At 40.8% G+C, this 26,721-nt stretch overlaps 1 pseudogene; it reads right to left on the reverse strand.

Annotated features, from left to right (window-relative positions):
* Positions 1 to 22,460: 22,460 nt before the first annotated feature.
* Positions 22,461 to 24,709, reverse strand: LOC116905717 (annotated as a pseudogene).
* Positions 24,710 to 26,721: the final 2,012 nt, after the last annotated feature.

Below are 26,721 nucleotides of genomic sequence, written 5' to 3' on the forward strand. Positions count from 1 at the left end.
GTGAGGTCTTTGGAATTGATGGTGCTAAGTGATATTTTATAGGCAAATATGCTTTTAGTAAAAGTGAAATTGACATTGTTGTGTTAATTATTAAGTTACTTGGTTCTAAGCCTGCCCATCCACTAATTTTGCTCTCCAGGGGTTGGACTCTGCAGACACTGTCCTGGAGTCCTGGATTTTTCACGTCAGACTTTGCCAGCAGGAGGTATAGGAGGGACATTGGGAGGCAGAAGGAGAGAGAAGGGACTTGAACTTTCCTGTGGACTACCATCTTTCTTCCTGTCTTCTTTGTGTTCCCATGAGCCTCTACCCAGCAATACTACTAGGCAACCATGGTTCCCTTCTTGGGTATCTGAAAACCAGGATGATAATTTTCCAGTACATGCAGAGAGAAGTTTACCAGGTACGATGGCCTCTGGTTGCCTAAACTAAGTACCCGGATCAGCAGTCCCCTTTTTTATTTTCTTTAGGACAAGGTCTTTCTGTGTTTCCCTGCTGGCCTGGAATTAATAAAGATTTGTGTGGCACGTGCCAACAGAGCGACTAGCACAAAACTGGCAAGGTAGAATATGTTCAAACACCAGAAACCTCAAAACTCAAGGCTGGCTGGAGTGAGACTAACTCCCTCCCTGTTTCTGTGCCTGCCTTGGAGGGCGTTACCAGGAGACCCCCAACCAGGTGGCCACCTGCACTCAGTTACATAGCACAGCACCTGGAGATCTTTCCCATGCAAATAGAGAATCACCAGCAACTTAGGCTCAGCCAATAGAATTTATTCACCTCTCCCAATCTTATCATCTCACTCCCCAAGGTTCCTGTCCACATGGAATAAAGCACACAAGTTATTTCACCGAGGATCATCTGAGACTGGCTGTTTTTACTGAGCTGTGACACTTGGGGGAAACTCTTTCCCCCAAAGCACGCATCATTAGACGTTTGGACTCTCCTGTCGCTTGCAGAAGTTTGCATCAGAATTCTGGCCCAACATTACCATGGCTGCCACAACTGCAGCCCCAGGCCCCATGGCGGCTGCCCAAACCTTTTCTAAGAGCTGTAACGTTAGAGTTCTATTGATCCCATTCACCCCGGATTCCACTTTATCCCTCCTGTCCTTGTGTGCGGCGGCATCTGATGCCAGGGAGGGAAGAGGCTGATTGTGGACCTCACCCATTTAGAATTTTTGCCCTGTCCACACCTATCCTGTGTATCGGTGGTGTCCAATCACTCTAGGAGGAAAGGTGGAACCCGGAACCACAGAGATGCAATTGCTTCTGAGTTTTGGCATTAAATGCTCACACCTCAACACTCTACAGTGTTCCCTCTTTAGAGGTCTCAATCCCCATGGATTCCCCTTCACTTTTTAAGGTGTTTAAAACCTTTCCTTTGCTCTTCTAACTCTAGCGGGGGTAGGTACTTCCAGTAGTTATTAAATCTATGGGATGTTAGAGTGCTTTACACATCTAGTTAATGTTTTCTACTGAATTCCCTTTGTTCCAATGACCGTCAACTGTGAAGGGACAGAGACACAGCTCTACATTATCACCCTCAGCAGCCCGAGAAGTTCCTATAGTCTTTTAGGCACCTTGACTGATGATTTCAACAAAGACAAGAATTTCAGGATAGCTAGTACGAAGTGGAGTTGGAGATTTTATTAAAGATATTGTAACAGACTTTAATTGGCTTAGCATTGGCCACATACACAATTTTGGTGGCTCTCAAGTTAAATCTCAAGGAATTGCTGAAATTCCCTTCTCTATCTTTTTTTTGATAAATGAGATTATGGGGTTGCTTTGGAAGTCTCTTGGATGGAAGTATAATCTGGTAAGGTAAACCAGGAATGAATAAGTAGCACAAGGATTGCAGGGCAGTGACCTTTTTCTGTGTATGGAATTCTGGTGCAATTCCTAGAAAAATCTCAGGCGTATATTGGGAAATGGAGAAAGGCACTATTCAGTCATCACCTATGCTGGAATTCTTGTTTTCTATTGGAGACTAGACTCTGGGGTGGGGGTTCCTTTTAGTCTCAAATATAATTTTCTCTCTATTTTTATCCTGCCTCAGCTAAAATGGGTTTTGCCTCCTTCTTGAAATTACACTGATACAATTACCAAATTGATTGGAAAAAATTAGATAATTTAAATAATATTTTAGCTATGTATACTATATAGTATATGCCATTATTATTTAGAGAATAGCAATGGCATCTGGTCCTCAGATTAATTATAAAATAATAACAGCAGAAATTAAATGAGGTTAGATTCATGAAAATCTTCTGTTTTGTCTTCATTCCTTTCATTTGGCTGAGGACTGATGAGAACTTCATCAATGTCTTGCTGCCCTGTGGAAAGTCACCTGGGGACCATCTACTTCATAAAAACCATCAGGTTTAAATTAAAATGTTTCGCTTCAGCCTGGACTCACAAGTTGAACTGATATAATTGACATTTTTGAGCTCTGTATCAAACCAGGCTAAGTTCTGAATTTGCCTCTGAGAGCTGGAGTGTAAATGCCAATCACAGGACCTCAGCTCGGGTTGGTTCATCTGAAAATCTCTGCGATGACATTGTTCCTTTGGTATGAGACTTTTACTATGTAAGATAGAAGTCTTTAGTGTGGTTAAAATTTGCTTCCAGCTTTCATCATTTATAAATCTACAAAGTGAGATGTGAGTTATCACATGAAGGTCTTACGTAGAAGCTCATATAGAAAGAACTCCTTCCGTGGACAGTGCTGATTCTGGAGATTCTGGTCAAGTCAGGAGGACATCAGAGTGAACCAGTTTTGCCCAGTGAAAGATAAAGGGATTTTAAAAACAATGATGACAGCAGCAGCAGCGGCAGCAGCAGCAACAACAACAACAACAACAACAGCAACAACCCTACTTCAATCACCACCTTTGTGTTCTACCTACTTGGCTTAACGTGGTTTATTTCTTCTAAGTTGTGTCCCATAATCTTGTCTCTGCTTTTCTTGGAACACATCTTTTTTTTTTTTTTGGTTCTTTTTTTTGGAGCTGGGGACCGAACCCAGGGCCTTGCGCTTCCTAGGCAAGCGCTCTACCACTGAGCTAAATCCCCAACCCCCTTGGAACACATCTTAATGACCCAGAACCTCTTCCTGTATGTCTATAAGTTGTTGTTTGTTCTTGAACTACTAAACTAGAAATGCTTAATTCTTAACGTTTAAATTATATGGTCTCAGGAGTTGATCTATCCCAGGCAAGTCTTCATAATAACCTAATTTATAGGGCAATATTATGCATGATTCAGATTAATACCAATATAGGTGTGGAGATGGAGGCAATCCCTCAAAAAAGGGTTCCTCATCCCTGATGACTCCAGCTTGTGTCAAGCTACCAAAGCTAACCAGCACATGATCTAAGAGATCACTGTATTAGTTGCTTTTCTGTTGCTATGATAAAAGCTACACAACTAGAATTACTTAAGAAAGAGTTTATTTTGGCTTATGGGCCTATAGAGAGTTCATAATAGAAGAAGCAGCATGGTGATAGAAGAGGGAAGCTGAATGGCCACATTTCAATTGCACAGAGTAAGCAGAGAGACCAAACTGGAAGGTTGGATGAAGTCACTAAACTTCAAAATCCACTGCTAGTAATGTAGTTCTTTTAGCAAGACTCTGCCCTTCTAAAGATTCTATAACCATTCCAAACAGCAACACCAACTGAGGACCACATGTTTAAATACATGACCTATGGGGGCAATTCTCATTTAATTCCCAATTGCTTAATCCATCCTTTCAGTTTTAGTGGTTTAAAAATTTATTGAAGTATAGATCTATTGACTTTTCTGCATTTATTAATGAAGTAGGTACTGTTTTATAGTTTTTTATTAACCTTTCTTTGCTGGAGTGTATTACTTTCAATAATGTTTATTTAAATCAAAGATTATTTATCTTCTCAAAACTTGGTTCCATCTTACCGTTAGCCTAAATTTAGAAACATATCAGATAGGCTGTCTCAAATAAATGTAACTATAAAAATTCAATGATTTTAATTGTTTCTTTTTACTAGTTTATAAAACTTGTTAATATTTGCTAGAAAACTCCATAAATAATCTTCGGTGATGAAAACATCACAAAATTTTTTGTTAATTTGTCACAAATGGGCAGAGATGTGTGGGGCAAGTAGACCGTGCCACCAGACAAAGGAACTGGTAAGGTTGAGTGAGCTCAGAAACTGTGACTCTCAGAATTGAGAGCAGTAGGAGTAGAGCCATTCCATGCCTACCTCTACCTACTCTGGAATGTATAACCATGATACCCCCGCCCCCCAGAGGACCATGACAATAAGTCACATGACCTAACACCTGGAGTCCATCTTCATGCAAATAGAGCATCACTAACATCTCAAACTAAGCCAACAGGAAACATCTATCCCTAAATCCCACCCTACTCCTCAATGTTTATATAGTGCCTGCCCCCATGGGATAAAGCACAGAAGTTATTTCACTGATGATTGTTTGAGGGTGGCTGTTTTATTGAGCTGTCACACTTAGGGGAAGAGTTTTCTCAGTGGCAGTGCTGCCAACATTCATGATATCATTAAAAAAAAAAATCATTGCCAGGCTGTAATTCCAGCACTTGGGAGGCAGAGGCAGGTGGATCTCTGTAAGTTCAATGGCAGCCTGGTCTACAAAGTGAATTCCAGGACAGCCAGGGCACACAGTGAAAATCTGTCTCAAAAAAAGAAAAATCATTCTTTGTTATTATTTGGTGAGTATGTGTAAAATTTTGTTGACAATCATTTTTAATAGTCTAATGGCCAAAGAGAGATCTACAAGTATCTTTTAAGAATATCTTTACCACTGCCAGGCAGGATATTTAAGCAGCAAGAGATAGTTTATTCTGGATCCAAATGTGAATGACTACCATCTTGGAACACAGATTTAGGCTGTCTCAAATTTCATGTCCCAATATAGTTAGCAATTTAATGAAGTTTATTATATTAACACAGTAGAAAAGTGTAAGTTAAGGCACAGTACGAGGCTGTAGGGATTAATGGTGAACAAATGTTAACTGTAGACATATCAATGCATTGGTGGGTAGGTGGGTTGTAGGATGGAGAAATCTCTGCTATATACTTCAGATTCTATTTGATGCCATTCTTAACTTTTGAGTTGGTGGTGGATAGGGTTGTGTTGGGGATTGGGACCTGAGTTGGTGGTGGATAGGGTTGTGTTGGGGATTGGGACCGGACTGCTGGACTGGGCAAAGCTAGAGCCCTGTCCTGAGCAGTTTCCTGAGAAGGGCTTGGCCTTTTAAAAGAAAGAACATGTCCCTGGAAGACTGTTGCCTCATTGTCTAAGGAGGACATCTTGCAGTTTAGTGATTCACCTTATGTCCTTGGGCACTTCCCAGTACTCCCCTGCCCTAAGCTTCAGTTCCTGCTTCAGTTCCTGCTTCAGAGCTTTAAATGCTGTACATTCCTCTCAATAAACAGACCTTGGCAAGGACACTGCTTGGTTTCGCTCCTCTTTCTCGCCCGTTCTCCTGCAGGTATGGGACCCCCTCGACCCCCGCGAATAACTGGGTCCCTGCTGGCAGGGGCAGGGTTGGTTTGTTTATTCTAATGGAATTGCTGAATAGTTACAAGGATATTAGGTCACATAGAGAGGTGGACAATAAATGACCATGTAAGGGGGACTAAATATGGTCCAGATAATTTATAATAAGGCCGTTGTCCTGCAATAGTTTGTGGATGCAAAATCACAATTCTCACCTCAACGGTGACAAGAAACAGTTTATTCTGTAGCCAGAATAAGAGTGACCTAGAAACACAGATTCAATGTACCTCAAATTCTGTGTTCCAATGTGATAACAGTCTTATAAACTTTTTATAGTAACAGAAAAAAGAAAATCATGAAATAAAAATACCTTTAAATATACTGTGAGAAACATTAGGAAGGCATGTTATAGAAAAAGGTGGGAATCTCAACAATAGGCCTTGGTGATATCTGATGACATCTTTAGCCTTTTGGTTGGTGCAAGCCCGGTGGTCTGTTTGTATATTTTAAAGGATTCAATCATCACAAAGATGTTAGGTCACATGCAGAGGTGAATATAAATGGCTGCTGAGAAGACAAAACAGAATGGGATAATTTGTAATTAGGCTCCGGATCTGCAACATTCCACCCATCCTTTGCACAATCACTGAAGTTGTGATTATTCTGTGGTCAAGAAGGGATGTCTTCCTTACAGGACATTTTACAGGATACGGCTCTGATAAGCCAGTCAGCCTTTGTACGCACCACTTCTTTCTAGGCATTCACAGTATATTCTATGATGTTCATCTATGGGAAAAAAAATCACCTAAATTTTTAAGAAATGTATTTTACATCATTAAGCAGCACATAAGATAGATTGCAGACTTTTGTTTTGGGAACTTGCTCATGTGTTAATGGAGGCCAAGAAATCCCATGACTCCCCACCTGCAAACTAGAAAAGTAGGGAAGTATAATTCAGTCTGAGACCAAAGGCCCAAGAACTGGGGTGGGGGGAGTGATGATATAGATGGTCTGAGTGTAAAACCCTGAGAACTTGCAATGGCCGTATTTCAGGACAGAGTTGGAAAGATGTCCCAGCTCAAGCAGAGACCCTATGCTGCTTAGTTCTCAGTGGGGTAGGAGAGGCATGGGTGGGAGGACGAGGGATGGTTTTGGGATTGGTGTGTGTGGAGTGTCAACGTGTGATGGTACCTATCATTGCTGAGAAGAGACTTTCTTCACTAAATCCTCTGGCTTAGATGCCATTATCTTTTAGAAACACTTTCAGGCACCCAGCGATAATATTTTACCGGCTAACTGGGTATCCTTTAGCCTTGTCAGTTTGATACATAAAATTAATCATTACACATATTTCATTTATGTGTGAAATATGACAGCATGTTATAGACATGTTAACATTTTTCTCAAAGGAGAAAGAAATAACTTTAGTGACTGAGTGCTTCACAGCCATGGTAGTCTAGACTTAGGAAAAGGCCTTATAGAAAATGGTTTGTTCCATGTGATCCACATAACAGCCAGTGACTCCAGTTTCAAGATGAGAACAATACATTTCAACCAGAAGGTTGATACTTCATTGTTTGTTCATTAATTAAATAAGGATTTATTTCATGACATCATTTACCATGCTTTATACTAGTACCTGAGATTCATCAGTTAAGAAAATAGACAAACATTTCTGCTCTTGAAGTACTTATAACCTATTTTAGAATGAGTGCTTTCTGAACTTGTTAATTAAGTTGTCTTCCTGTTGGATTTAGACAATTTGAAGCCTTTTCAGTGTGTATTGACGAGACCCTTTAGAATAATATTTTAGGATAGGAGTGCAGGGGATTCATGGTAGACAAATGTTTATCATGGAAGTATAAAAGATGTAGTTTCATGTTGGAATTTTTAAGCTGGAGAAGTGATCATATTTTGATTCTGGCTTGAGAAACGAAAATGTAAATCGAAGAATTTAGGAAATGTGTGAAAATATCTATGCATATTTATATGATCCCATAAACATATTGGGTAACTGTATATATACACACAGATGCAGTACAGAGAAAAGTACTCTTAAGCAAATGCTTTTCGAAATCCTAGTTTTATCATCCTCAGGAACCAGAGCACACAGAAGATATTTTCAGTAACACAAAATGAACAGAAGCAGTTTATCACTATTGTAAGTTAATTGTGGTATTGATATGTAATCAACTCTAATGAATTCAACGGCCATTAATTTGAATATAAAAACTAAGCCTTGTCACAGTTAACTAATCACTGCTGCCATTTGCATTTCATAAATGTTACTCCCATCTATGAATAGACCCGTGCTGTGCTGCTGCTGGGTCAGCGTGGGAGCTGATTACGGTTGGAAATTACCGCCCTTGTTTTGACCATTGGTCTGGTTTGTTTGTGCAAAAATCTAAGATGGTCTGGTTACTAAACAGCAACAAAATTATTTTTGCTATCTGAAAATTGTCTTATTAGTAGACAAACCCAAATTTTCATAAAACAGTGTCCTCCAGGAAGTCTGCAAAATCAAGGCTGTCTTTGTAATACTCAGACTCCCTGCTCATCCTGCATTCGTTGTCAGAAGCTATGTGGCGTTGTGGTATAGTCGTTCTGACTTTAACATGTAGTGAGGTTATTATTTATATTTTATTATAATTATTATAAATTATATAAAAGCTATATAAATAGTTATTTTTGCTCAAATTTCAAGTATTAGCAGGCTTGATAAATCTCACATAGAGCTCTTTTGAAGACTTCCATATGTTTTAGATTTTTTTCCATTTATTTATTTGACATTTGAGATTATAATACAGTTACATCATTTATCCTTTCTTTTTTTCCCCTCAAAGGCTTAGATGTACCCCTCCTTACTCTCCTTCAGCTTTATGGTTTCTCTCTCTTTTAATTGTAGAAACATACATATATGTATCTACACATGTATCCCAAACATAACCCACTCAGTTTGAGTGATGACATTTGTATGCATGGCCTCACAATTGACCATTTGATATTGGATGAGCAATTAGTGTTCTGTTCCCTGGAGAAGACTATTTCTGCTGCTCTCAGCATCCCTTAGTTGCCAGTAGTTCTTGGTGTAGGACTAAGGCCTCTTGTGCTTCTCCCTCCTTCTTTTAGCATGTCTATTGGTGTTGTCCTTGTTAGTTCGTGTTCATGCAGTAATGTTAGTGAGACTTCATGGGGTATAGCTTTTGACATTTCTAGGAGACATAGACTCATAGCCCTGATTCTTTTTAAATTTATTATTATATTATAATTTTATTTGTCTACTTTACATTCTGCTCATCCCCCCCCCTCACTCCCTTCCACAATCCTCCCCCTCATCCCCATTCCCCTTCTCCTCTTAGTGGGTGGAGGCTCCCCTGGGTATCCCCCAATCCTGGCATATCAAGTCTCTGTGAGGCTAGGAACTCCCTCTCACACTGAGGGCAGACAAGGCAGCCCAGCTAGAAGAACATATCCCACAGACAGGCAACAGATTTTGGGATAGCCCCTGCTCCAGTTTTCAAGCTACACATCTGTTACGGATGTGTGGGGAGGCCTAGACAGCCCTGATTCTTTGGTTCTTACAATCCTTCTGCCTCCTCTTCCAAAATGTTCCGTGAGCCTTAGGTATGGGAGTATTTTATAGGTGTAAAATTTAGGCTTGGACTTTATAACTCTGAATATTGATTGGTGGTAGTTTTCTATAATGGTCTCTATCTGCGGCAAAGAGAAGTTTTCTAAATGAGTGGTATGTTTTGCCTCTTTAAATCTAGTAGTACTTTTTCTTTTCTTTTCTTTTTTTTTTTTTTAAATAAAATTGGGTGCTTTTGTTTTCTGGTCCCATTTGATGGGATTATTTCAGCCCGTCTTTTTCCTCTAAGGTGGTGCCTATTTTTAAAGCTAAGTTAAAAAGAAAGGTTTAATATTGCATGTGAAGATCTCGTGGGTTGAGGGATCGGTAAATAGGTCCCTTACCAAAGCCTAGAGATCGTCTGCAGTGTCATCAGGGGCGGCCAGAGTAGGTTGTGGGATCAGGGGTAGATTGGCAGGTTGAGGAGAAGGCATGGATGGGTCATCAGGCTAGGCACTGGAAAGGAGGTGGGAATTGTGCCCTATTTTTTTTCTTAAATTATGCATAGTTTGTGTTTTTATGTGTGGGTATAGAAACTTATAAGTTCCGGTTCTTCAGAGACCAAAAGAAGATGTGAGATACCCTGGAGTTGGAGTTGAAGGCAGTGGTGAGACACCTGATACAGATGCTGGAAATATGTCCTCCCGACTGCTTCTGTGACTGTAAAAGGGTAGAAGGGTTTTGGGACCAAGGACTATCCGCATTGCTCATTTAAGCTAATATAAATGGTTGTTTAAGGAAGCTAGTGTTTATGACATTATAAGCAGAAACGAGATACCCTCAGGAGACCCTTGAGCTTCTCCCGAGTTGTCTATAAGACTATTTAAACAATGGTTCCCAAGAAACTGGAATTTCCTTACCTTAGGATTTACAACCTGGGTAAATGAAAAGGTCAATACCTGACTCCAGTTAGCCAGGGGAGGAACTTGTCTCCCAGGAAAAGATTTCATAGAGTCTTAACAACTTGTCATACCACTGCAGGAAGAGACTGGAGCCAAGACTGATGGGTCAGTGGTGGTCAGCATGGCACCTTCCTGTGACTACTTAGCATGTTTACTTGTTGCCTTCTACTTAAATCTAAGTCCCATTCCCTAGTTATGTGTTAATTTCTAAGTTTGTCCATTTTCTCAGCGTGGAGACAAAATGAATTTCCTTTCTCTGCTTTTCAACATTACTTGTCTCTTTAACTGGCTTATTGAGGATGTAGCTTTTTAGCATTGTCTAGGCTTTGACCTTAACAACCCTGGTAACAATTTATTCCTCATGCTATAATTTTTTACATCAATCTTCAGGTAAACTATATCTGTATCTGAAACAAATACAAACAGAATGCAAAGCTGTTATTACAAAGACAGGCTGAGGCAGAAGACATTTAGTCAGTGTTACTGCAACAGGGCACCAGACCTTAGTAGGCCTCTAGACTCTATTAGCATGACTGACTCCATGATGAAAGAACTATTTAGGGTACAAAACTCAGCATGCATATTGTACCACCTACCAAAACTAAAACAAAGGCCTAATCCTTCAAAGTCCATAGTCTTGGGAAAGTCTCTCAATGCACTAACCTTGCTTTTGGCTTTTGTAGTCCTGCTTCTGTCTAACTATTCTTGTTAACTGAACTATGTCAACCTAGAATATAATATTGGTGGTTAAAAGCTTACCCTGAAAAAGACGAGTTGCCATGCTGGCATCCTGAATGTCCAGAGTTGTTGCTGGTTGACTAATAACGATCTTACTATTGGGTTAAATTCAGTTTGAGCAGTCTTCTCTGGTAGCACAACAGTAAGGCAAGCATGCATATGACCATCAAGAATTCCTTGGTTTTAGTTGTTTTTGGAAGGTCTAGTTTAAGTGACTTTTTTTCTTACTAGTTTTGAGACAGGGTCTTACTATGAAACCCAGTCTGGCCTCACACTCAAGATCTCCTGTTTTCACCTCCCAAGTGCTGTGGGTACAGGCAAGTGTCAACATGTCCGATGTGACATTTGGATTCTGACAACTTCCCTTTTGTTTCTGAACAGTATTCACTGAGGACATCTCTGATTAGTCCTGTGGTGGTTGGCCTCAACTCTCTCTCACCTCTGGGATGTGATCTGTCCTAGTCAGTCTGCTTTGATGCCCCGTTGTTAGAGGTAAATGACAGATGTAAAGGACTTAGTGCCGGTAACTGCTTTTTGCCAATTTTAAGCCACGAAGGAGTACAGAAGCAATGGCTCCTAAGTTGTATCCATTTGGAGCTCATTCTTAGACTTTCATTCTGTCGGTCCTGTGGGTGATGTCCTAGCAACTTAAAAATACTGTCCATGTTCTTTCGTTAGAAGCTGTCCTTTTGAGGACTATTAATAAGAAATTGTGATAAAGCTTTTCAAAAAAACACAACCAACAAGAACAAGTATTTAAAGAAAATTTGTTTAAAAAGAAGTACTTGTTTACAGACGCTTACAGATATATCTGTTATGTGAGTGATGCCCAATGCTTCTGACTAGCAGGAGGCACTGCTTACAACTCACAGCTTATCTAATTTTCCTTGCTTTACAATTAGGAACACAAGAATACTGACCTGGAAAAGGTAAGTGACACTAACAATTCTAGTTTGGAGGGTAACAGTATGGTAACTTTTCTCCTAATTTTGCATCTTAGAAAGCTTATAGAAGCTGGTCTGCACCTGTGAGGGGACAGATCAGCCTGTCTCCCCCTTCCTCTCAACCCCACAGAGTCTGCAGGGTTCCCAGAAGAACTGCGACAGTCAGGGCAACAGGTAGGAGAGCCACCCAGATAACCCCAGCAGCTGGGAGCCCCTCCAGGTGCCCAGCAGAAGTGGGACTTCTCCCCTGTGCACAAAAGCCATTTCCCTTTCAGTCTGCACCTGCATCTGCAGCAACCCAAGGACACAGGAGTCAGGCTTAACTAATACCAGAGATAACCAGATGGCAAGAGGCAAGTGCAAGATCATAAGCAACAGAAGCCAGTAGAGTTTGACATCATTAGAAGCCAGCTCTCCCAACACAGCAAGCATGGATACCCCAATACACCTGAAAAACGTGATGCTGACCTAAAATCCCATCTCATGGAGATCATAGAGAACTTTAAGGAGGATATAAATAACTCTCTTGAAGAAATAAAGCAAAACACAGTTAAACAGGTAGAAGGCCTAAAAGAGGAAACAAATAAATCCCTCAAAGAAATATAGGAAAACACAATCAAACAGGTGAAGAAATTGCCAAGACATGACCATAACAATATCAACTCACCGGACCCCCCAGAGCTCTCAGGGACTAAATCATCAACCAAAGAGTATTCATGGGTAGGTCCATGGCTCCTGCTACATCTGCAGCAGGGGATTGCTTTATCTGGCATCAGTGTGAGGGGAGGTGTTTGGTTCTGTGGAGCCTCAGAGAAGGAAGATGATAGAGCAATGAGGTGGGAATGCATGGGTGGGTGGGGGAGCACCCTCTTAGAGGCAAATAGGAGGAGGATGGGATGGAGGGTTTGTAGGGGGCAGAATGGGAATTGAGACAACATTTGAAATGTAAATAAATAAAATAATCAATAATAAAAAGAAAGCTTATAGAATAGATCAGGGATATTATACACTCAACCTATAAAGGAGACACTGAAAATCAGCATGGTTTATTTTATATTTTAGTTAAAAATTTTAATTGTGTGTGTGTGTGTGTGTGTGTGTGTGTGTGTGTGTGTGTGTGTGTGTGTACACTCACAGACAAGGTGTCAGAGCCAGGTACTGGGGCTGAAGTTACAGGCTGTTCTGAGCCTGGGATATAGGTCCTGGGAGCCAAATTCTGGAACCTGGGCCATCTCTCAGGCCCTGGTTAGCCTGAGTACACAGTAGAATGACAAAGAAGTTCTTTATATATTAACTCTTTTTGTTAGGATTTTATTGGTGTGAAGAGACACCAAAACCACCAAAAATCTTATAAAGAGAAATATTTGATTGGGGCTGGCTTACAGTTCAAAGGTTTAGACAGAGACAGCCAGAATATGGCAAATACATAGGCTAATGCCAGCAGCAAACCACTGAACTGTGAACGGGACCCCCGTTGAAGGAATCAGAGAAAGGACTGAAAGAGCTTGAAGAGGCTCGAGACCCCATATGAACAACAATGCCAACCAACCAGAGCTTCCAGGGACTAAGCCACTACCCAAAGACTATACATGGACTGACCCTGGACTCCAACCTCATAGGTAGCAATGAATGGCCTAGTAAGAGCACCAGTGGAAGGGGAAGCCCTTGGTCCTGCCAAGACTGAACCCCCAGTGAACGTGATTATTGTTGGGAGGGCGGTAATGGGGGGAGGGTGGGGAGGGGAAGCCCATCTAGAAGGGGAGGAGGAGGGATTGGGGAATGTTGGCTTGGAAACTGAGAAAGGGAATAACATTTTAAATATAAATAAGAAATACCCAATTTAATAAAGATGGAAAAAATGTGTGTGCTGAGGGCTGAACCACACCACAACCTGAAACAGTTTTTTTCAGTAAATGGCACAACCTTGGGGTCCACAGTGTGGTCAAATATCCAGCAATACATGTGGCGCTCATGAGTTCAAGGCCAGTTTGGTCTATCTAGTGAGTTCCAGGATAGCCAGTGGTACAAAAGAGATCCTGTCTCAGAAAAACCAACACCAAAACTAAAACCAAAACTAAAACCAAAACTGAAAAAACAAAGAGGAATATTAAAAGATTTTCATTGGACATCCTAAATGTTGACAGCCCATATATAGTGCATATTGCTTAAAGCACTTACGGGACACCTTGCATACATTTTGTATGTATGTACTAAACTCAGGTCTATAGCTCTCCAAACTTTTGCATAACACAAAGTTCAGGCATATCACTTTACACATTTCTAGTCACAAATACATAGGATATTAAATGCTACAGTATTTTAAAATACTTGCTTATAAAATGGTCACTTAAAGGACTTTAGTACATATGGAACAACCAACCACATTTTGATTGAGTTTAAAGCCCACTCTGCGAGATGGAACCCATACTTTACATCAGAAAGTGGTCTAGAACCTGAGACCAGATAGGCCATAGGCCTAGGGGGACAAACTCTATTATTATGCTAAAGTAATATAGCAAAAACATGACTCATAATAACGTGTCACTATACCCATAGATCAGTGCATATGTGTGTGCTCATTGTCAAGGGGTTTAGTTTCCTTAGTTACTTCCTTATCGCGTTTTTTATTGTTATATAGAAAAACTACTGATTTTTATGTAGAGATTTTTTTCTTTCTTTTTATTTTTCTTTTTTTTTCTCGGAGCTGGGGACCGAACCCAGGGCCTTGCGCTTGCTACCACTGAGCTAAATCCCCAACCCCTGTAGAGATGGTTTTAATCTTACCACTTTGCTGAAAGTGTTTAGCAGCTCTAAGGGTTTTTATCATGGGAAGTTTTCTTTCTCTTTCAATTAATGCCAGATAGCTTTGCCGGGTATTGTATTTGGGTTGGCAGTTTTTTCTCTTTCAGAACTTGAAATACATTCCAAGTCTTCCTTGATATTATAGTTTCTGGAGAGAAAACTACCAATCTACTGTTACTCTTTTGGTTCTGCCTTTATATGTGATTTGGCATTTCTCTGTGGTTGCTTTAAAATCTTTTTTCCCCTTTTGTTCTGTATACTTAGTGACTTAGTATAGTTCGACGATAGGAAGTTCTTTTGTAGTCTCCTATGATATTCAAAATGCCTCCTATACGAATTAGCATTTTCTTTCATAATTTTTGGTAAATTTCTGCTATGGTTACATTGCAAATGTATTCTATGCCATTAGAGTTACGCCCTTTCTTTTTGCCCATGATTCATAAATTGTTCTTCTCATAGTCAATGTAGCTGAAAAGTTTTGCTCTTGTCATAGTGTCTCATGTACCTGAATAGTTTTGCTATAACTTCTTACCAGGCTCAGATACTCTGTTCCCTCCTTGATCTATTCTATTGCTGAAGTTTTCAAAGGGGCATTCTATTTTTATTTTTATTTTTCTCTCATATTACATCTACTGCTGCCCCCTACCCTGCTTGCACACCTTCCCCCTACCTAAGATCCAGCTCCCATCCCCCTAAATAGCAGGCTTCCCAGGGACATAACCAAACACAGCATTATAAGCTGCAATAAGACCAGGCACATAGTATCACATTAAGGCTAGACAAGGCAACCAGTAGGACGAAAAGGATCCCACAAGTAGGCAAAAGAGTCAGGGACAGGCTCAGGGTCCACTGTTAAGATTCTCATAAGAACACAGAGCTACTTACCCATAACAGAGGACCTAGGTCACATCCCTACAGTCTGATCTCTGCAAGTTCCCATTAGTCCTGATCAGTTGATTCTGCAGGCTGAGTTCTTCTGGTATGTCCCTGACCCCTCTGGTTCCTCTGCTTCTTCCTCCTCTGGACTCCCAGAACTCAACCTAATTTTGAGTATGGGGTTCTGCATCTGCTCCCATCAATTGATGGAAGAAGTCCTCTTTGATGATGATTCTGCTAGGTTCCGGTTCTAGTATACTCTGCAGGCAGGACCAACTGTAGGTTGAGGGTTTTGTGGTTGGGATGGTGTCCCTCAAGAGAGTATTTTATTGAATTCCTTTTTCATGTATTAGACTCTCTTGTTCATTCAGGTGATTAGTTAATTTGGGTGAGTGGAAGGAAAACAATGGCAATAAGAAAATAAAAGAAAACTCAAGATAAGACAAATTGTGACTATTGGGTTGACAGAGAAAAAGAGGAGGGGACAGTAGGGACCAAAGAGGGGAGATGGAGGCAACTTTGGCTGAAGGCTGACTGGGAGAGGTAGAGATATAGTCAAGTAACATGCTAGTCCTAGCCCGTGGAATGTCAAAGTACAGAGATCCCTCCAATTCTTGCCAGCCTATGTCCATTGGAAGAGGACAGTGGGAAACGAGCGAAAAAGAATGCAAACAAGTAACTGTAATGCAAAAAGTGGAGTGAGAGGATGCGGGTCTAGACTAGGACGACAAGCAAATCTGTTCGTTATACGCTGGATTCCGCCTCGGGGGCAGAGTCCCACTGCTCCTGATCCAGCACGGATACTGTGCCCCGTGCTTGCAGTTCTCTGAAAGTGCAGTTTGCAGAGAATCTCAGGTTGCAGAGCTGCCAACTCAGCAAGGGTCTTCTTTTTAAATTTATTTTATTTATTAATCACTTTATTTGTTTACATTATCAGTCTCCTCCATGAACCCCTACCCCACCCCCCTTCCCTTAACTTCTAAGAGGGTGCTCACCCACCCACCCACTCCTGCCTCATCCCTCTAGCATCCCCTTATACTGGGGCATCGAGCCCTCACAGGACCAAAGGCCTCCCCTCCCATTAATGACAGATAAGGCTCTCCTCTGCTACACATGTAGTTGGAGCCATGGACCTGCCCATGTATTATTTTCTTTGGTTGGTGGTTTAGTCCCTGGGAGCTCTGAGGTGTCTGGTTAGTTGATACTGTTGTTCTTCCTATGGGGTTGCAATATCCTTCACCTCCTTCAGCCCTTCCCCTAATTCTTCCACTGGGGTTCCTGGGCTCAGTCCCAGGGTTGGCTGTGAGTATCTGCATCTGTCTTAGTCAGGTGCTGGCACAGCCTCGCGGAGGACAGCCATACCAGACTCCTGTCTGCAAGCACATCTTGGCATCCAGGGTCTTCTTGACATGCATTCTGCAGCTCTCCACTGTTCAAGTCTGCTTCTACCATTTGGGGCGACTGTGCAGTTCTGCTTCAAATTGGTCAGTGTTTTCTTGGACTCGTCATATTGCTCTCAGATATCTCAGACCTGCTGTCTTGTCAAGCCAGCCCTCTGTGGTGTATTCTTCATTGCTAGAGTCTCCATGCTCCATGGCTCGATTTCCATGTTGCTAAAATCCATGCTTCAGTATCCTCAGCCATGCATCAATCCCAGTTCTCTACTCCTCTGCTATGATGTCTGCTCAGCTCCACACCCTTCTTCATACTTTTGACTCTCTTTCCCTTGCTCACACAGGGGCAGTCTTTAGTCCGCCATGTTTCTTGGAAGTCAGCACATAAATTTACAAAAGAAATGTAGAAAAAAAGAGAAGTGACCAGAGGGTTTTAATCAGTTATTTTTAGGAACTCTAGGGGTGGGTTTAGTTTTCCCTTATGCTGCTTGGAAGTAGAATAATACATACACATTTATAATAAAACTAATTGCCTACAGAGACTGTCTTAATTAGGGCTATTATTGTTGTGATGTAACACTATGACCAAAAGCAACTTGTGGAGGAAAAGGTTTATTTCATTCATAATTCCATATAATTACGCATCATCAAAAGCAGTGAAGACAGGACCTTATACAGGGCAGGAGTCTGGAGGCAGGAGCTGATGGAGAAGCCATGCTGCTTACTGGCTTACTCTTCATGGCTTGATCAGCCTGATTTCTTATAGACCCCAGGATCACTAGCCCAGAGATAGCACCACCCACATGGACTGCCTTCCCACATCAATTATTAATTACAGCTAGAATTATGGAGGCATTTTTTTCCAATCGCAGTTTCTTCCTTTCTGATAACTTTAGCTTGTATCAAGTTGACATAAAACTAGCCAGTACAGACACCAAGAGAACACAAATTTGATGTGATGTGATGTGTGTGTGTGTGTGTTTGTATTTTGTTATACAGTTACAATGGAGATCTACTCAACACTCTTACTTCTCTGTCTCAAAAGGTTCAACAGAACCACAATGGCTCAACAGAGCTTCAAAAGACTAACATAATTTACATTCTCTATCTCAGGGAAGACATCAAAATCCAATTTCTTCAAAGCAGCTTCAAGTTGACAAGTCTATGGTGCAAAGGGTACAATAACCTAAGTAGTTCCAAGGCACTGAAACAACATAGAAGAACTCTGAAAGACAAGGCCAGTCACCAAATGACAGTCATCAAAACAGTTCAAAAGCCATCCAGAGACTGCCTCACCATTTGATCCGTTCCATCTGCAGACAGCAAACCCAAACACTATTGTTGATGTCAAGAGGTTCTTGCAGACAGGAGCCTGGTATGGCTGTTTTCTGAGAGGCTCTGCCAGCACCTGACTGATACAGATGCAGATATTCACAGCTAACCACTGGAATGAGCCCCGGGGACCCCAAAAGAAGTTAGGGGAAGGGCTGAAGGAGCTGAAGGAGATTGCAACCCCACAGAAAGAACAACAATATCAATTAACTGGACCCCCAGAGCTCCCAGGGACTAAACTACCAACCAAAGAGCATACCTGGGCCAGTCCATAGCTCCAGTTACATATGTATCAGAGAACTGCCTCATTTGGAATTAGTGGGATGAGAGGTATTTAGTCCTATGGAGGCTTAACGTCCAAGAGAAGGGGTGTGTGAAAGGGGTAAGGCAGGAGTGTGTGTGTGTGTGTGTGTGTGTGTGTGTGTGTGTATGAGGGAGCACCCTCTTAGAGGTAAAGGGGAGGGGAATGGGATGGGGGGGTTCATGGAGGGGAGACTGACAAGGGGGATAACATTTGAAATGTAAGCAAATAAAATGATTAATAAATAAAAAATTCAAAGGGTACTTAAACTGGATGAAGATATTCTAGAGAGACACTGTGCACTTCACTTAGGTAATCAGACTATGGGATCTGTGGACCTCAAGAGACTACAGTTGTCCTAGTAATCTCTTTTTGGGAAAAGAGAAAGCCTAAAGCTTAGACCAGCCAGAGGGGGGAACTTCCCCCCTAAAAGAGAGTTACAACTTATTAGAATACCTTACAGAAGAGAGGACCAGGGCTCCTTAGATATCAATAATTTTAGCCTATTACTTGAATTTTTAACTTTACCTCAGCACTCCGAAGGTGGACTTGGGGGATATTAGAGCTTATTGTTTTTTTCTTTCTGATGTGACCACGTTTGATGATTCTTCTCTGTCTGATGATTTCACTATATATCTGACTGTCTCAATGGCTTATTGAGGACAGCTGCTGGACCTAGCTTGTTGGAGCACAGACTGTGACTCTAAGTTTGGTAACATTTATGACAACCATGAAGTGAGCAAAAGGCACAGTTCGGGCTATCTGCTCTCTGCAGAAATTTAACCACATGTGAAGAGAAAATATTAAATGCCCTGGCCATTGGCCACTGCTGGAATAATTTTATTCCAGAGACATCCTCTCTCTCTCTCTCTCTTTCCCCCCCCCCCCTCTCCCCCCCTCTCTCCCCCCTCTCTCCCTCCCTCCCTCCCCTTCCCCTCCCTCCCTTCCATTTTTTTTTTTCCTTTTTTCCCTTTGTTTTTTGCTATTTTGAGACATGGCCTCACCATGAAGCCCTGGTTGTCCTGGAAATCATTATGTAGACCAGGGTGACCTTGAACTCACAGAGATCTGCCTTTCTTTATCTCCTGAATGCTGGCATTAAAGGCATGGCCCATCCACCTGGCTCAGAGCCATTCTCTAATCTTCCAACTTCAGACAACATCAAATGCATTTTGCCTTTTCTTGGTGCAGCAGAAGAATGAATATTTGGACTTTTATTTTTGTCAGAAAAAAAAATCTAAGGCACCACATTTATAACCTATACTGCTTTTTTCTTAGGCAAACTTCCACTTTTAGTATCAGCCTATGTGTAGAGGTACTTTTACTTGATTTCTGAACCTTAGTCTGCTTAGAATACACATAATGTGTCAATGTTAAAATGAGCTAATTTGCTTTTGGGTTAATAGATGATATGTGTAAATAATGCTATAGGGGTTAGGCATTTGATATCTAAATATGTTCTTAGGAATTGGGCTTCCATTTTATGAGGCTTTGTTAATATAGGAGTTGGAAATGGACTCAGAAGGAAGCTCAAGTACCCTTTTGTTGGAATTTGAGGCAGGCAGGTCTTCGATAGTGGTCTATGTAAGGTTGCCTGGAGGAATAGGTCTCTTCTGAGAGAATGCAGAGTGTCAGGCACATCTTCTTAAGATTTTGGCTTGCATCCAAAGAAGAAATAGAAAAGGAGAAATTTTGACTCAAGAAATGTATGAGCTTGACAATGAAGTTCTATAAGGGGATACAGCAAGAAAAGGGAAAATAACCCATGATGCTATAATCCTTGAGAGAAATTCTAGTGCCATGTGTTCACCCAGGACCAGAGACAATGCTCAGATTTTATTCTTTTGTTAAAATAGTTATTTTTCTTTGGATTATTGAAACTTGTCTGTTGAACAATTTAGGATTGCAATAGACTATGATGACTCTTGTTTATTTAATTATAAACATGATGTCTGTGGGGGCCAGAAAAGGGTATCAGATCCCCTGGGATTGCAGTTAAAGATGGCTATGAGCCATTATGTGGGTGCAGGGAACTGAATTTAGGTTTTCTGTAAGAGTAACAAGTACTCCCAAATCCCAACCTATCCCTTTAGTCCATACTCCATGTGTATTTTCTTTTTCTTTTTCTTTTTTCTTTTTGGCCTGTGTTTACTACATGAGAACCTGAAGCACATGGTATATTTCCTGAAACTGGAGTTACAGGTGGTTGTGAGCTGGAAATTGAACTGGGATCCTCTTAACTGCTGAGCCATTTCGCCAGCCCTGTGTTCCCACCTTTTTCAGAGACAAAGTTTTATTATGAAGCCATGGCTGGCCTGGAACTCCCTAGAGAGACCAGGTTGACGTTGACCTCAAGGAGGTCTATCTGTTTCTGTCTCCCAAGTATTGGGAATAAAGGCAGGCCCTAACCAACCAGTTTTGCAAGCATTGGTTTTTGCTCTAGAAAATTTATTACTTAAAAACTTTGTCTTAGTTAGGGTTTCTATTGCTGAGAAGAGACACTGTGGCCTTGGCCACTCTTATAAAGGACAACATTTAACTGGGGCTGCTTTACAGGTTTCAAGGTTTAGTCCATTATTACCACCGTGGGAAACACGGTGGGAAACATAGCAGTATACAGGAAAACATGGTGTTGGAGAGGTAGCTGAGAGTTCTGCATCTGCCTGAAGAGGCAGTAGGAAGAGAGAGTGATACTGGGCCAGGCTTGGACATTTAAAATCTCAAAGTCCACCCCATGCCTATGGATCTAGGTGGGGGGGCATTTTCATTCAAATGATCACAAACTTCAACTGATTATTGGTATATGAAAAAAACCCAGTACTTTTTTATTAACCCTTTGATCTTTGTAAAAGTCTTAAAAATACTAGCTAAAAATTAGATCCAATCTGAGCTTTGAAAATTTCAAACTGTGAGTAATGATTGTCCCAAAAATACATTTACTATTTGCGTTTTCTTTTCTGGGCACCCACTAACTATACCATAGCCAGTTCAGAATGAATGGAGGCTGAGAAAGTTGACTGTTGAGATTCTTGGTTCCTAAAGTGGATAATACATAAACATGAATGATTAGTTTTTAAAAAATGATACTTGGTGTGATTTCTATAGTATTTGCCTATTGAGGAAATGGCGAAAATACAAGGTGGTTTACACCTATAAGCAGCTACACGCTTCACATGCTGTACAGAAGTTGGCAAAGTTAAAGAAGCGTGAGGCGAATACATACCAAGAAACCATCGAGTGCTTCCACTTGGGACAAGTTTTCTCAGCAGCTGGGTGTGGTTGAAAGAGTGGGGATAACAGTGACTGCACTCAGAGCTGGCCTGAGTCAATGGACACAGCAGGAAAGACCATAACCCTGGTTGGCTCGGTGCCTTGTTGAATAGCTTACATTCACCTCATTAAGTATGGAGAAATGCAAGGCATCTCCAGGACAGCATCTTGGATAAGAAAAAGTAGAGCTCATGGAGACTGCGAACTACTACGGAAAGCTAACTCCCATCCACACAGCTATATCTACCTTTGCTCTCTTAAAGGAACAGCTGACTCCAATGATGGCATGTTTTTCTATTGCTTGGGCTTTGTTATTTTCTTAAGTTTCCTTAGCTACTGACTCCTGGAACCAATGGGATCTGCTTAAGCTGGGTAACGATGGGTATCTGGAGAGTCTACCCTCTTTTTTTTTTTTCTTCGAATTTTGAACAAAATTTTATTCCACAAAGATTGTCACATACTTGAACACTTCTCTACTCTGTACACAATCATTCCAACCCTCCACAGAAAGGCTGCTTCTGAACTTCTTGTGTGGTGACACAGAGCCACAGTCCTGATGCTAACAGAACAGTAGAGACGCCTCAGTGATTTAAGGTGAAAGCAGGACCCTGGTATATGGCTCTTGCACCAGCGTCAGGAATGTACAAATGTCTTTATTAAAAAACACAAAATAAATTATTTGTAGTCATGGACAATGACAGCAATAAACCGTTATATATTGTCAAAGGAAACCAGTAACTGATGGTTACAGTGATTAGTCAGCTTTCTCTTCAGACGTTTTCTTCAGGTGATTTCTCTGAAGTTATTGGTGAGGAACCTGCCTTGAACTTCCTGTCACAGTTCATTGATAAGGGCAACGCACTATTCTAGGACTTAGAACATGCTACCTCCCATACCCCCTCCCATTCCACCCATTGCATCCATTCCAGGGTCCTTCTCTTCTTTAGGAATTTCTTTCACTACAGCTTTGGCTGTAGTTAGCAAGGAGGCCACCCCAGAAGCACCCAGTAAAGCAGTTCTTAGAATGTTTGTTGGATCAATGATTCCTTTTTCTACCATGTTCACAAAATCTCCAAGCATGATGTCATAACCAACTTCTGAGGAATTCTGCAGAATTTTCTCCACTATCGAAGATCCTTCAACACCTGCATTCTTAGCAATCGTCATTGCAGGAATTTTAAGTGCTTTTTAAATAATTTCTATGTCTATTGTACTGGCTGGTTGTGTGTGTCAACTTGACACAAGCTGAAGTTATCACAGAGAAAGGAGCCTCCCTTGAGGAAATGCTCCATGAGATCCAGCTGTAAGGCATCTTGTCAACTAGTGATCAAGAGGGAAGAACCCAGTCCCTTGTGGGTGGTACCATCCCCTGGGCTGGTAGTCCTGGGTTCTATAAGACAGCAAGCTAAGCAATCCAGGGGAAGCAAGCCAGTGAGTAACAACTCTCCATGGCTTCTGCATCAGCTCTTGCTTCCTGCCCTGTGTGAGTTCCAGTCTTGACTTCCTTTGGTGATGAACTGCAATGTGAAAGTGTAAGCTGAATAAACCCTTTCCTTCCCAACTTGCTTCTTGGTCATGATGTTTGTTCAGGAATAGAAACCCTGATTAAGACACCTATTTTCTGATCTTCATTAGCAGACTTTAATGAATCCAGGTATGGGATACACTGAAGCAGACTGCAGCCCCCTCCTGGAACAACTCCTTCAACAGTTGCTCTTGTAGCACTGAGAGCATCTGTAACTCTGTCTTTCTTCTCATTCACTTAACATCACTTGTCCCTCCAACTGTCAACACAGCTACTCCATCTGAAAGTTTGGTAAGTCTCTCTTCCAGCTTTTCCTTTTCATATTCACTGGTTGTGATATCTAACTGCTCAGTGATTTCTTGAATACGTTTTTCAATGTAAGCTTTGTCACCTTTTCCTTTCAAAAACATGGCATCATCTTTGGTGACAATGACTTCTCCAACTTTTCCTAAGTCATGAGCTTGAACATCTTCACGATTTAGATTAAATCCTTCTTCTCCAAACACCACACCACCTGTGGCTATAGCCATATCTTTGGGATGGTTCTTCCTATTGTCTCCAAACCCTGGAGCTTTGGCTGCTACAACCTGAAGATTTTAGCTTGTTCAAAACCAGTGTGTTTAAAGCATCTTCGTCAACATCTTCAGAGATTATGACCAAGGGCTTATGATGAGCATTAGCAATTTCAAGAGCAGGTACAATGGACTAAACACTAGAAATGTTCTTTTCACTCAACAAAACATAGGCATCTTGGAATCCACATGTTTGATCTTTGGATGTGTTGATAAAATACAGGGAAATATATCCTCTATCAAACTTCATGCCTTCAATAATTTCCAGCTCATCAATCAGTGTTTTTCCATCCCTCACTGTGATGACGCCCTTTCTTCCAAACTTTTTCATTGCATCAGAAATGATGTTCCCAATGTCTTTGTCTCTGTTTGCAGAAATTGTAGCAACCTGAGAAATTTCTTCAGGGGTTGTCACAGATTGTTAGATTGTTTCTTAGGTTCAGCAATTGCAGCATCCACAGCTGACCTCACACCTCTCCAGATTTCCACTGGCTCAGCCCCCTTTGCTGATCTCCTCAAAGCCCTCCTTGGCAAGAGACCGTGCCAGAACAGTGGCAGTGATGGCACCATCCCCAGCCTCTTCATTTGTGTTATTGGCAACATCCTGAACAAGTTCAGCTCTGATATTTTTGTGTTTGTCCTTTAAATCAATTGACTGTGTGACAGTGACCCTATCTTTTGTTACGTTGGGACTTCCCCAACTCTTGTTCAATAATCACTGTTCTTCCCTTTGCCTCCATTGTAACAGCTACAGCATCGGCTAAAAGGTCTACACCTTGAAGCATTAAAGCTTGAGCATCTGCACCAGATGTTACATCTTTGTCATAAGTCCAAATGAGATGAGGAGCCAGTGCCCGGGGACATGGGTCTCATCTGGCAAAGGACTGTGGGTAGTAGAAGCATTTCTATAGGGTGGCAGCAGGAGAGTATGAAGCGAGGCAGGCCACCGGTTGTGAGGGAGCCTTCCATCTCTTTATAAAGAGTTCCAATAAAGGTGTGGTATAATACTCACCTCTTTGTGTCTTTCAGATTTAAAGGGTACCTGGAGAAAAAAATCTTCCATCTGGACAATATTGCTATTTGAAACCCTGGTATATATTTGTTTGCTTTGGCAAAATAAGTATTTTGTTATTGTATTTATGAGATACTGTTGAGTATAATCTATTTATAATAACTCCGTTTCATATTTTATAAGAGATTTAATTAAAAAATTTACTGTTAGTGCAGAAACCATATTATCCTACTGTGTCAAGAATTCTGGATTTTACATCAACAGTAGAGACCTACTTTATAATATATATTCTGTACTATTATGTGATGATATATATATATATATATATAATATAAGCCATCTTAGAAAGCTTAAGAAAACACTTTACAGAGATGCTGCCTTCTAAAATAGAACAGCTAATGATGTTCAATGTTTTCAAGTATTAAGTTTGTGTATTCCTAATTGTATTATAATTCTTTTCTTCAGCAAGGCAATTAGATAGGCCCTAACTCTGAGCATCCCAAGCCATGCCTCCTGATAATTGAAAGATATTGAATGTTGGTAAGTCTGTAAACAAATACTTAAGTTTTGAAATATGTTTACTCTATTGGTTGTGTTTTTATAAAGCTTTGTAACTATTGTCTGTTAACACTCCACAAAGGCATTTACTACTGATAGTTGTATTTTTGTAAAGCCTAATGACAAACTATTGTGTGTTAACTTTCTGAAGAAACACAGCTCCTGGAAAAGGAAACTGAACAATATTTTGAAAGATTGGGCATCTCTCACCAGAAACACAGAATGGATCATAGGCATGTCTAACCTAAGAACCATTCTTTCTATATCTTCTAGTTGCTGGAATTGGCCATAAAGGGTTCACTGGTACTAACTCCTTGACGTCTGTCACTTACTTCCTTAACATGGGATTGAATTAGATCAGTATATACTTTATCTAGAGGGTTCTCTAGAAGGACATGACTTGTAGAATCTCTCTCTCTCTGTCTCATCTATCTATCTATCTATCTATCTATCTATCTATCTATCTATCTATCTATCTATCTATCTATCTATGGGATTTAGTAGGGTTGCTTCCAGGCTGTGGTCTATCTAGTCCAAAAATGGTGGTCTACTAACAAAAAGTCCAAGAAAAGTCCAAGAATCCAGTAGTTGTTGGACTGTGATGCTGGGTATCTCAGATAGACTTTAGTATATGCTGGAATCCTGAAGAAATAGGTTCTATTTGGAGAAATTGAATTTGCAAGAAAGAGTAAAGGCAAGCAGAAAAAGAGCAATTCTTCCTTCTTCCATTTCTCTATATAGACTGCCACCAGAAGATGAGGCTCATATTAAAGGTGAGTCCTTCTACCTCAAAAGATCTGGATTAAAGATAAGTCTTCCCATTTCAAATGATTTAATTAAGAAAAAACCCTTCCCAGGTGTACCCAGCAGCTTGGGTTTTAGTTAATTTCAGATGTAGCCAAGTTGGCAGCTAAGAATAGTCATCGAAGGACGATAGAGGAAAAAAAAAACCTGTGAGATGACTACTCATTGATGTTTCCGAGGCTATATTGTTCAGAAACAAGTGGGAGAAGTCATCAGAATTGAAACGCACCCATATTGGTCGTGGTAGTACTTGCCAGTAATCCCATCACTTGGATAGCAAAGGCAGGAGGATTCTAAGTTTTTGGCCAGCCTAAGATTCATGATAAAGTCCCCAATTTCAAACCAACAAGTTAGAATTGCTTATGCCAGACCTTTGAAAAATAAGAAAAAGTCAAGAGGTTTTAGAGAAATGGCACTTACACATGGCTACCTGCCATTAATTGAATGCATACAAACATTGACTCCTATTGCATTATTTATGATATTTGTTTCAGACACAGACATATTCTACCTCAATATTGAGGTATTGAAAGAGAAAATA

The sequence above is a fragment of the Rattus rattus genome, chromosome 7, assembly GCF_011064425.1.
Source record: "Rattus rattus isolate New Zealand chromosome 7, Rrattus_CSIRO_v1, whole genome shotgun sequence".
NCBI lineage: Eukaryota > Metazoa > Chordata > Mammalia > Rodentia > Muridae > Rattus > Rattus rattus.